General features: G+C 41.0%; 1 long non-coding RNA gene across 2 annotated transcripts; it reads left to right on the top strand.

The window, feature by feature from the left end:
* Positions 1-6377: 6377 nt before the first annotated feature.
* Positions 6378-7489, top strand: LOC132108527 (uncharacterized). 2 transcript variants are annotated; one of them, XR_009424469.1, is made up of 3 exons: positions 6378-6535; positions 6674-7070; positions 7420-7489. It is a non-coding gene; the product is annotated as an uncharacterized LOC132108527 (long non-coding RNA). The 2 variants fall into 2 exon arrangements; XR_009424468.1 differs by lacking the exon at positions 6378-6535 and having other exon boundaries at positions 6602-6809; positions 6948-7070.
* The last annotated feature ends 4294 nt before the right edge of the window (positions 7490-11783 follow it).

Below are 11783 nucleotides of genomic sequence, written 5' to 3'. Positions count from 1 at the left end.
GGAAGCCAAGAGACTCAACCCGCGTCAAGCCAGGTGGGCTTTATTCTTCACCAGATTTCATTTTCAGATAGCCTATCGTCCCGGATCTAAAAACACCAGAGCGGATACTCTGTCCCGTCTCCACGCCCTTGAGGAAACCCCTGAGGAGCCAGATCCCTTTTTACCCACCAAATTATTTGTTAATCCCATTCAATGGGACCTAGATGAAATGCTCCGCGAACAAGCTCAACACCAACCCATTCCACCCGCATGCAAACCTGGAAAGACATTTGTATCCGAAGATCATCGCAGGGCCCTTATCTCCTAGGTACACTCCTCAGTGGGAACAGGTCACCCCAGTGTTAATAAAACTCTTGCTTCGTTACAGCGCAAGTACTGGTGGCCAGGAATGCACGAGGACGTCCAAGAGTTCATCCAGGGATGCATCCTCTGTGCCATGACCAAAGTCCCACGACAGCTACCCACAGGAAAGTTAGTTCCCTTGCCGATTCCACATTGCCCTTGGTCCCACAGCGGGGTAGACTTTGTTACTGACCTCCCTGTTTCCGATGATAAAACTTGTATCTTAGTACTCATTGACAGATTTTCTAAAGCTTGCAAACTATTGCCGTTACGAGCTCTTCACACAGCCTTTGAGACTGCAGAACTTCTCTTCGAGCATGTGTTTCAGAACTTTGGGATCCCAGAAGACATCGTGTCAGATTGAGGATCCCAATTCATTTCACGGGTATGGTGGGCATTCTCCTCTCTACTCAATGTCACTGTTAGGGCCTTTTCACACCGGATGCGTAACGAAAAAGCGAAACGAAAAAGCGAATAGTTCGCATGCGAATAGTTCGCGTCAAAACCATTCACATCAGCCGCGACGCGAATTTGCGATGTCTGTGACGTTCAGAGAGCTTCAACATTCCAAAACCTTCGCGCCGACAGTTGAGAAAATGGACACTTCAACATCATCATCCAGTGAAGACGAGCTTTTCATTTTCTTTAAAAGACAGAAAAGAAGGTTTTGGGTGCACCCAGTCCTAAAGAACAGAGAGTCTGAAGGGGAGTATGCCAATCTTGTACAACTAAACAAAGTGCGTTTTGTAAAGTCAATGCACCTTATTGCATGTAACACACGAAGTTAAATCATTCGACTAGAAACTGGATATCACACAAAGAATGTATATACAAAAGCAGCTCTTAAATAGTCACTATATTTTTGTTACATATTCAAAGTAAACACGGTCTGTATTGCTATCTTTGACGATAGTGTTAGCTTTCTATCCCCTGTTGTTTTTAGCCTGCTAGCCTACACAGCACGGACTATACAACGACTAAACTATCACACAACATACTCACAGTCGTGATACCCTTGTTGGTTGGCAATGCTACGCCACACATTGTCCTTCAAATCGTTGTCCTTGTAGTTTTATTAGATTTGTCAAACAAAACAGGGTTCGCCGACACACAAGTAATCAGAAGATCCGTCATTTTTGCTGTGACGTCACCTTTGTTTCCTTGTATGTGATTGGCTGAAGCCTTTTTGTCGCCTCAAAAGTAAAAAAAAATCGACATCGAAGCGAAAAAAATAAAGTCGTTTTTTCGCCTCAGCACATTCGCGTTCGGTGTGAAAGCACTCATTACACAAACAGCTGATCAAAAAATAAAACCATCGCGCGAATTATTCACGCGTCAAAATCGCGTCCAGTGTGAAAGGACCTTTAGTCTTACATCCAGCTATCATCCCCAGGCCAATGGACAAATTGAATGCAAGATTCAGGACATCAGTCGCTTCCTTCGGACCTTTTGCTATCAGAACCAAAACCTCTGGAACCATTACCTAATCTGGGCAGAATATGCAAAAAATTCACTCCGTCAGTCATCCACTAACCTAAACTCGTTTCAATGTATCCTAGGCTATCAGCCTTCGTTGTTTCCCTGGTCCGGTGAGCCTTAGGAAGTCCTTGCTGTGAACACCTGGTTCCAAAATAGTGAGAGGGTATGGGACCAGGCCCACCATCATCTCCAACAGGCCGTGAATCGCCACCAGTGCTTTGCCAATACTCCCCGATGGCTGAACCCCACATACCAACCTGGACAACTAGTTTGGCTCTTAACTCGAGACATCTGATTGAGACAACCTTGCAGAAAACTCAGCCATAAGTATATAGGACCTTTCCCAGTAGAGCGACAAATAAACCCTGTCACTTATTGTCTACGCCTACCTGCTCAATATTGTATACACCCCACCTTTCACGTTTCCCTGTTAAAACCCCATCACGTTCCTGTTTCTGTTCCTTCCACAGACCTGGTCCCTGACGACAACCCCCCATTGCCACCCATTGACGCTGAACCCATCTACACTGTACGAAAGATTCTAGATTCCCGATGTCGTGGTGGGCAACTGGAGTATCTAGTATACTGGGAGGATTATGGACCAGAGCAAAGATGTTGGGTACCTCGTCAGGATATCCTCGACCCCAACCTGCTCACAGACTTTCACACCCAGCATCCTGAAAGACCCGCTCCGCGACCCAGAGGAAGACCCCCATGGCGTCGGAGAGTTAGGTCCGCTGGCGTGGACCCTGGAGGGGGGGTGGTAGTGTCAAGGATCTGGCAAGCCCGGCCCCCACTAATCATCAACGCTCACAGTCCCCTGATTATTAACCAACCACACCTGCCCCGTATCACAGATCCAATCACTGACACTATTAAAGCACTCACCCGTACCTCAGTTCCCCGTCAAGCCTCCAACAGGAACAGTCTCCTCGCACTTTTCTCCTGAGTTCCTGCAAGCCAGTCGTAACGTATACTCACATTGGTGTTACACTAACCTGTGTCCTTGTTCTGCTGCCCTCAGGACCGCAGATCACCTGTTTGCGACCAGTGATTCGGCGGTCGCTGTAGTCTCCTGTGATTATTTGAGTTGGTACTGTCTTCGGCATCTTAGAAGGAAGAGAATATAAGTGAGCGATCTGTGACTGTGGCTTTGACACTTCTGAACCGAGTAAACTCACCTGTTTGCTATCCCATCCCATGGGATTACCATACTGCCCGCACTTGAATTACGGGGCTTTCACCGTGCACTTGAGGACAAAGGATGCACCGAGCACTTGTATATTTTAATAAAATACACTGTTCCCTTTCAGTCGGTCACGTTCAACGTTACGAATGGGATCTCGCCAATCACCTTCGAGTGGTACAAAACAAACCAATGGTACACAAAGTACCTTGGTCTGTGGGATTTGCATCGTGAGCTCAGCCCCGCAGAGTGGGTATATAAGGAGAAGCGCGAGCAACTCGCATTCAAGCTTTCGCTTCGGAGCCGAGCACATCGCGTGCTGCTTTCACCGGAGTGCTACAAGCAAGAGTCACTGGTGTTCGTGTGACGGCACAATTCAGCGGTTCGTTTGGGTTTCCTGCGACAGCTCCCGCGTTCCCCTGAGCACTTCAACACCTCTGAAAGAGCTATTCCTATTCCTTTCACAAAAGAGATACGGGCCGATTTGCGTCTTTTTAAAGATGTAATTTCGCCCGTGTGTTTCTGGGTGCGGTCGATACATCGCTCCTCGTGACGGCCACGATCGCTGTGTCACGTGTCTCGGCTTCCAGCACGCTGAGACTGCGTTCGTGGATGGCTCATGTTCTCATTGCGGGGACATGACCATCTCGGCGTTGAGATAGAGACTCGATTATCTTAAAAGGTATAGAGTCCCCTATGCCACACCCCGTTCTAGCTCTTCTTCTTGTAAGAGGGCTACTTCGGCTGGTGGCCAGGGTGATCTGAGGGTTACTGTGAGGGCTTCCCCGACGAGCCAACCTCCTTGGGCCACACCCCCCTCACATACACCGCAGCCGGTTGAGTTTCCGGATGAGTTTGCTGGACCCTCTCAGGCTCCTGACATCTCATTCTGGGCTCACGAAGAGGACCGTATTTCGATTGCCGCATCACAAGGTGGGCTTGAGTCCTCGGGAGATGAGGATTTGCCTGCATTGCCTCCCTCGGGAGTGCCAGCGTTGTCCGAGTCCGATCCCGAGCTGACGGCCATGCTTTCCCGGGCAGCGTAGAGCATTGGGCTTGAGTTGAATCCTCCGCCCTGTCCTGAGCGCTCGAGGCTGGATGATTGGTTCCTGGGGGCTGCTCATGCGGATCGCCAGCACCCCCCTCTGGTTCCTTTCTTCCCGAAAGTGCACCAGGAAGTAACCAGTTCATGGAAGGCACCTTTAACTGCCTGAAACTATTCTGGTACTTCCTCCACCTTCATTGCCCTCGATGGCTGGACGGCCAAGGGGTATGCTGGGATTTCCCCGGTGGAGCATTCTCCCCCCAGACCTGTTGCTTTCTGTGTTTCAAAAAGTACCTAAAGTACCGGGAAGATTAGGCAAATAGTCTGGTGACGTAGGTGCATGTTTCTCAATAAAAAGTACACTGATTTTGGACTTGCATCCTCGGTAGTTCAGACTTTGCGCATTCGACTCGGGAGTGTGATGTCCATGATGATGCAAATCCGGTAATTCTAAAAACAGCAGCGTACTTGATAATATCAGTCAGCTCGTCTTGGCTACTGCAATTTTCCTCATGGTATATTTACAATAAAAAGAAATAGGATATCAAATACCACTGCCTCCCTTCATTTTCATTTGAACATAATAATAGCTGCAGAAATGTACTTAGTTCAGGGAAATGTGTATATATACAGCCACTACAATGTAACGAAATATTATATCAATTTCCTCTTTTAATTTTCATAGTAACATATAGATAAATTTAACACAGACCAAAGATTACCTGTTAGACTTACCCAAAATGAATGATATGTTATATTTAACCACTAAAGAGACATCAGAGCAAGCGGCACAAATTAGAAGGACTAGCCGAGGTGAGGCTGCTCTCGGCGGATACATGATTACTGAGCTCCTGCTGATCGAGTGGAGCTGACCGTCTCCCAAATCGGCGAAACACATTTTTAAATAAGTGACGTCTTAAAAATAAACCACAGATTTGAGTTTTAAGCAGGGCTTGAAAATGAAAAGAAAATTAAATCGGTTCACTCCGAGCAGAATCGATACTTTACGTTTCTGTTCCTGCGTGCCTCTGAATTATTACCAGTTCGGGTGGAAAAAATACCGGTTAATAACGTTATTTTTTTAGAAACAATATTATGTGTCTATAATTTGCCTAATAATAATGTAACACGCGTCGTTTCTATATGCAGGCTTTACAGTTCTTATCATGCGTAGCTCGTTGGCTTTGTTGGAAAGAGGACAGCGACAGGGAGCTCGGCAGATCATAACACTTGATTTATTAAACATGAAGAGGTGAACATCAGGAATTAGCCACATCTGATTACACAGTGTGCGTCAACTCTCTCTCTCTCTCTCTCTCTCTCTCTACCTCTCACAACTGCGCGCAGACTTTTCTCTCCCGCGAATCTAATCGCGGGTCTCTGTTCTCGCGATATTACCTTTATATCTTATTTAAAGTTATAGAACATTCATTTTAACCTTAAATTTCACTCTCTACAATAATAGTAATGTAATAATAATAAAGTACAGCGTTTTATTTACTCAAAAAGAAAAAGAAAAAATTGAGATCTAACGTCATCTTTTCTAGATTTTGGCCAAATGTAGGCTATTAAAAAAAAATAAAGACATCAGAGATTTTTAAAGATATTTAAAAATATTTGCTGCATTGTATAAAAAAAACAAGCATGAACGATTGTGTTTTGAAAGTGAAATAATAAAAAACTACAGTTGCAGCATTGCATTTAATTAGCCTTATTACTTTATGAAATAATGAAGGCTAAAATGAATGTAGTCTAAAGCAAAATGTTAACAAACATTATAAAAACAGCTATTAGTTTTTTCTCCAAAACAAAACAAGTTTAGGCTATAAAAACGTCAATCCAAAAACAAATTAATTTAAGCTGAAGCTGATTCCTGCGTCTCTCATCACCTGATTCGAATGTTATCACTCGATTGAATGGGCGTAATCAGCGGTTATCAGCCCATAGATATGGGCCAGGAGTCTACTTGATGACGCGGCAACGTTGCGATATTTCCAGCTTGATATTTTCAGGTAAGACTATTAAAATGATAAAACTGAGCATTTAAACTGTTATTAATTAGTCAGTAAGGGAAAACAATACATACACTCGTATTGCGTGACATGATTGTTGACATGTGATAACCCTATTGCAATGTGTCTGCAAACGTTATCGCTAGACCATCTCACCAAATATCCCTCGACACTGAACTTGTAACATAAATCCCAAAGATCTGCCTGTCTGTCTGTTTAGCTGTCTGTCTGTATGCCTGCCTTTGTTACATTAATGTCTCTTTACCTAATTTTTTTGTCTCCCTTTACAGCATACATTTCCAGCTGGTTGCAAGGAATTCTGTGGCAAGTTTGTTTTATTACTTCCATGCTCTATGTCTTTGTTGAACTATCCAGAATTTGGTTTTGGGCTGTTTAGAATTTATTGTTCAGAAATCTGTCTTGTGCAAATTTCTCTCTGTTTATGTTTTAGGTTGAAGATGGCCCAGAGAGGTAAGCCTTACACTTGCTAATCTAGAAGCATTAGGTAAGAGTGTCTGAGAACGATGGTATGATCTGCAACACTGTCTTTTTTTTAATTACTGATTTATTACTGACTATCTATTTCTTTCTTTGTTGTTATTCAACAAGAGAGAACTCCCATTAATTGGAATCAAAAGGAAACCCTGAAATAATTTTTTAAGGATGGAATGACACGAGTTGGTTCAGAATTAATACCAAGAGCTGCATCAGCTACTGGTTTGGACACCAGTGTCGTAGAAATAAGGTTTACTTTTGTGCCACACTAACAAACAACATGTCAAATAAATATATAATTCTGCTGCACTGCTTGTTTAAATGAAGTGTTTTGTTAACATTCGGTTTAATTGGTGTAATATCCTTTCGCTATTTTTTTGTTTTTCAGAACTGGATTGGTAATTACAAAAGATCAAAAATGACTAATGCTTCGTCTGAGCCCCGGCCAAAGTTCACATTAGAGAGCTGTCGTCTTACAATCTTTTTTGTAGGGACATATTCAAAAACAAAGGTGAGAAACACAATTTAAAGACTGTTTTTATTTTTTATACTAAATTGTTTCTTTTCATACATTGTGGCCTTGTTGACATAAGGTTTATGAGGGTCATGAAACGTCATGAAACAGATTTTCATGATAGTATTTGGGAAGTATTTCACTCACGCAAATTGCATTCATCAGTTTAAGAATGCTGAGTGTATTGAATAGGATCATTAGGTCATCTACTTTAAACGTTATCATATTTTTAGAGTTGTTACAGATAAATGGTTTTCACAACCCATTGTCATTGTATGAATTTACTTTAAAAAGGAGATGCTGACTCTAATGCATTAAGTTTTCTGTGCATCTATTTTTTCCTCAGGCACAATGAATGATATTAAGGGCAGGTGCGCCACATTGGGGGAAGATGCAAAGCAAAAATACATTCAGGACCTAAGCCCTGAGACAAGGGATGCCCGAATTAAAATGCACCTTAAAAAGCTGAAGTTAGAGGTTTGGAAACAGGATTCATTTGCTTAGCATTAGTGGTATTCTTAAAGTATTAGATGGAAGGATGGATCAACAGCAATTGTGGTGTGAGCAGAACATTGTGTTAGACAACTGGACTGTTTATATCTAGTTTTTATCATAATTTCAAATGAGTTCGTTACAAAAAATATTCCATCTGATTTTTGTTTACAAGGTTATCAACATCAAATATTCTCACATTGAAGAAATTGTCAAAGACTCATACCACAATCTTAAACTGGAAGGAGCTGAAGAACAAAGTGGTCATGAGATTTCTTAAATCAAAATTTAGTCTCAGGTTTGATTTACTTCCATTTCTGAAACGAAAAACCCAGAGTTTTCCTAAAGCCGCTTTCTGAAATGGAACCCAGGAAAACCTGCTTTTATATTATTATTAATTATCAGCAAGATCTGAGATGAATTGATGTGCAATACCCACATATTACTTTGGCAACAAAGCCTTTGCCTTTGAGATGTTGCTTTAAATATAGTGATGAGTATGATTTCAAACTAACTGGCTTGACTTTCAAAATATTTGTGTTTTTCCCTTGGGTAGATGGAGGCAATTTGTGCTGTGTCTGCCGCGTCCATTTTGATGATAATAAGAATGCAAGAAAGAAGTGGCGTTCATGGTTTCAGTGCACAGTATGCCAATCATGGTAACAGACAGCATGTGGCTTTAAAAAGAACATGTGCCTTCACTGCCAGTGTCAAGACACCATGCAAACACCCTGAATATGTATCTTGTTACTTGTTTGGGTTATTTTTACTGTGTTGAATGATGGCCCCCAACCCATTCATACAAACACACACACACACACACACACACACACACACACACACAAACACAGTACATACATATGCTGCAAATTTATTGTAATGACTACACTTCACACGTAAGAAGAAAATTGTGATCTTTTTGTTATTTTCATTCACCCCAATTTTTATTTATTATTGTTGTTTGTTGGCACCATCAATGTGGTCTCCTTTATACAGGACTTATGTGGGGACCAATAAAGTTATATTGTACTGAATTGAGTCTACATGTTTTTTATATATATACAGTATATATATATACATCTGTTTCATCATTGGTTCAGTAGGGCTGGGTTTTAGCAAGGACCTCACCATAATATTCAAAACAGTGGGTCAGAGTATGATTCCATGTTATGTGAAAATGTCACATATTTATTTATGCTGTCACTAGGAGATGCTTGGCAACAATTATATTGAAAAGATGGTTAGTGGTACTTGTAGAAACTTTGGTATACAGCTGAACACTACAATTTACTTATTTTAAATTTAAATGGTTTCTAGGGCATTGCTTGAGTCAATATATAATCGAGGGAGTTTTCATGTCCATGAGATTTATCTAGCAAACATGCTTATTAAAATAAAATTGTAAAAGTCTTCAGTGTTCTTCATGATCTTATCTTTACAAATTCCATAGTTAATTATTATGGAAATAATCATTTATTTATAAAAAAAATTACTAGATATCCCTAAAATGTCAACTAAATAACCTTCCGAAATGAATTACAACCACAATCTCATTACCTAAAAAAACATTTTAAAAACTTATTCAAAAACAGTTTTAATTATATTATTTACATTAAGTTGAGGTAATTGTGAACAATGTGTCTTTTTGGGCAATATGTCACATTTTCAATAGAAATTGACAAATTGAATATGTGTCAGAGAAGTCGCTGTCATCCAAGTTACCCATAGCAAATACACCCCTCAAGGAAGAGTGTGTTTTCCTAATCACATGATCTGCTCCACATGATGTCATTTCCTCCTGAAGAGAAAACTAGCAATACTCCAAGGAATGTTCTCCCTCCACATTTTCAGTTATTTCACCTAAAGTAGTGCTTGGGGCAAATGTGTACTTATCATATGTCAACAGTGTTACTACAATGAATTCATAAATAACTTTGAATTTCAATTTTACTCAGTTGTACATATAATATTTAGAAGAACCTCTCTGTAAAATGCCATGTGGTGTCTGGTGCTAGGCAACCATTTTGATTTTATCCCTAAAAACAGCAAAAATGTCAACTAGGTTACCAGTCACCTATGTTACTCTGCAAAGGTAACTTAGTTGACTAAGAGTAACATAGTTGACATTCATGACATGTTCTTATACTATTCAGGAGTTCATTTAATATTCTAATTGTACAGTAACTATAAAATACTTTGCAATAAATATTATAAAAGTAAACTTGTTTTCAGGCAAATGCCACGATTATCTGCTGCAGAAAAGCAGCGCCGTTACCGTGCACGGCGAGATGCTGATCCTGCAAAAAGGGAGACATACTTGGCAAAAGGCCGGCAGAAATGGAGAGAAAAGAGGGAGCAAGGTGCATACTATAAGCCCATATCTGAACAGAGTTAGAGGGAAAAACGTGCAAAGAGAAAGGCATGGAGAAGAGCCCAGGAACAGAGCAGATGCAGAAAGAAACAGGCTTCTGCCATTGTTACCCCACCACTGAGTCCTGACAGCGAGGAACAACCATTTCCACAACCAGGAAGGTTAGAAGGTTATGTAGAAAGAACCTCAAACAGAACTATGTAGGCAGGCTATGTAGAAAGTACCTTAAACAGAACAATGTCTCATGAAAAAGTACTTGTTAGATTATAATGTTAGATTAAAATGCAAAATTACATGGTGGCATGGTGACTATTAATTTCAAATGCTTTAAGTGACACCTGCAATGTTAAAAAATAATTAAAAAATATCTTGATGTAATTTCAGACAGAGAATACAAGGAAGAAGGACTAGAAGAAGAAGGTACCAGAAAATATACATTGAGAATCACAAACTCAAGGAAAATCTTAAAGCTCAAACAAAAACATCAGACAACATCATACTGTAAGCGCTATGAACGGCTACTGTGCAGTGTCGACTCTCCTAGGAAAAGAACAAAAAGGATGCTCGGAACAAGTCCAGTCAGTAATGATGTGCGGAGAACTCTGGTCTATCATCATGCACTTGTGAAAAGCCTCAAACAAAAATTTCAGTGTGCAGCAAAAGAAAAGACCAGGAATCTAATCACCAGAATCGTATCTGGAAAAATATTGAAAAAAATACAGGTTCCAGAAAATCATTCATGACACACTGGGTGTCTCAGCCAAACGATTCTGCAAGAATGTGAACACAAATGGGGACGAAATAGCCTTTTTTGCCAGGAAGAAATACATATCCACACACTCAAAACTGCAAGACCAGGTTGTTGCCTTTTACACCAGGGATGACGTAAGTCGTTCAACAGCAGGTAAAAAGCAGACTGTAACAAAGGGAAAAGTAAAAAAGCAGAAGCGGTTTATGACTGACACCATGAAAAACCTCCATAGGAAATTCCAGCTGGAAAACGTCTCTAGCAAACTTTCCTATACACTCTTCTGCCGAATGCGCCCATACTGGGTAGTCCATCCAACCATTGCAGACAGAGATACGTGTCTATGTGAGGTGCATGAAAACTTGGAATTTATCGTGGAAAAATTTAATGGACTTAAACTTCTGGAGAGAACAGAGTTGGAATCTCTTGCTGAGGAAACTTGCTGTAATCCAACATTTAAGCCATGCATGTATGCGGAATGCAAGAACTGCAAACTACAAGACCTCAAGATTCAGTCTGGCTATGATGGTCAAACCCAAGTTTCTTGTGTGCAGTGGACAACTGAAACTGTCCTCAGAGAGAAGAAAAGTGGGGACAGCAAAGACAAGTTGCCTGTGAATATCACCGTGAAGAGGGAAATGGAGAGTTCTTTGGAGGACCTGATTGAGACTTTCCAGAAACAGCTCAAAAAGTTCAAAAGGCACTTGTTCAACATCAAGACCCAGTTTAACTACTACAGGGAATTGAAAAAGAACATGAAGAGTAATGAATGCCTCATACACATTGATTTCTCTGAAAACTACTCTTGCAAGTTTCACAAAGAGATTCAAGCTGTCCATTTTGCCTCTTCTCATCAACAAGCAACTTTTCATACAGGGGTCCTCTACATTGGTGATGAGGAAGACCACTTGTGCTTCTCAACAATTTCGTCATGCAAAGAAAAGGGTCCACCTGCCATATGGGCACACCTCTCCCCAGTACTTAACCATCTCAAGGAAACATGCCCAACAGTGTCAATTATCCACTTTTTCAGTGATGGTCCCTGCTCACAATACAGGCAGAAGGGCAACTTTTACATGTTGACAACTGAATTGTACAA

The sequence above is a fragment of the Carassius carassius genome, chromosome 28 (genome assembly GCF_963082965.1).
Source record: "Carassius carassius chromosome 28, fCarCar2.1, whole genome shotgun sequence".
Classification (NCBI taxonomy): Eukaryota; Metazoa; Chordata; class Actinopteri; order Cypriniformes; family Cyprinidae; genus Carassius; species Carassius carassius.
Note: the sequence above shows the minus strand (reverse complement) of the source record. Positions and strands in the feature narration are given on the sequence as shown.